Genomic DNA, 919 nt, shown 5'->3' with positions numbered 1-919 from the left:
TGCTGTCAAGTCCACCAGCCGTAGCTGTTGTGGATTTCTTCAGGTCTTCAGCTCACAACAGCAAAGGAAAATAGCCAGTGCCACAGGCGCTTTTAACTTCTGGGCTGTTGGGGGCGGGGGCGGGAAGTATGTAGGAAAGTTTTGGAATCTTGTTCTTATTCCCTTCTAGGTGTGAGAGACATCGTTGGTGGGACTGGCCCTGTTACCACTTCTCAGAGGTTGGGGATGATGCATTTGACAGAGCGGTGGGAAATTCCTGTTGGCTTTGTGGAACACTGATGCTTGGGCAAGGCAAATGCAGAAAAGGTGGCCTGATTGCCTAACCACTGCCATTTGGGTTGGTACTAAAATAATCACGCACCAATGGGTTATGGCATTCAGCTGTGCATGTTTGAGTCCCCAAAAAAAAGACCCTGTAGGAATATCAGTGATCCCAGCTTTCGCCAGGTTTCTCAGCTAGAGCTGATGAATACTCTCTCGGCCCTGGGAGACACACGGTAAAAAGGCCAGTTGTTATCTGGCCATCTCATAGTACACCCCAAGGTTATTTTATTATATCGTAGAATTTTGTAGCCATCTCTCCAAAGCACAGGGCTGAAAAAGTTGAGTGCCTGGTCCATCCTTTCCTTTCTAAGATTTCCCCCTTTATTTCCCGGGGAAGAGCAGATTCTGCCTGCAAATTCTTCTTACCACAAGGTGGCAGCAGACACTAGGATTTATTCCCATCGCACTCCCTAGCGTTTTTGAGTTTTTCAGTAGGAAATAACTATGCTAAGAAAGAAAATTCTAGAAAACTATGAGAGAGAGAGAGAGAGAGAGAGACATGGATTACCCTGCTTTTTGCATTTGTACTCATCAGTAATCTGAAGCATACTTCTCGAACTTTCATGTGCACATGAATTACCTGGGGATTTTATTA

Source organism: Prionailurus viverrinus, chromosome A2, assembly GCF_022837055.1.
Source record: "Prionailurus viverrinus isolate Anna chromosome A2, UM_Priviv_1.0, whole genome shotgun sequence".
NCBI classification, from domain to species: domain Eukaryota; kingdom Metazoa; phylum Chordata; class Mammalia; order Carnivora; family Felidae; genus Prionailurus; species Prionailurus viverrinus.
The sequence above is the reverse complement of the archived record's forward strand: the minus strand, read 5'-3'. Positions refer to the sequence as shown.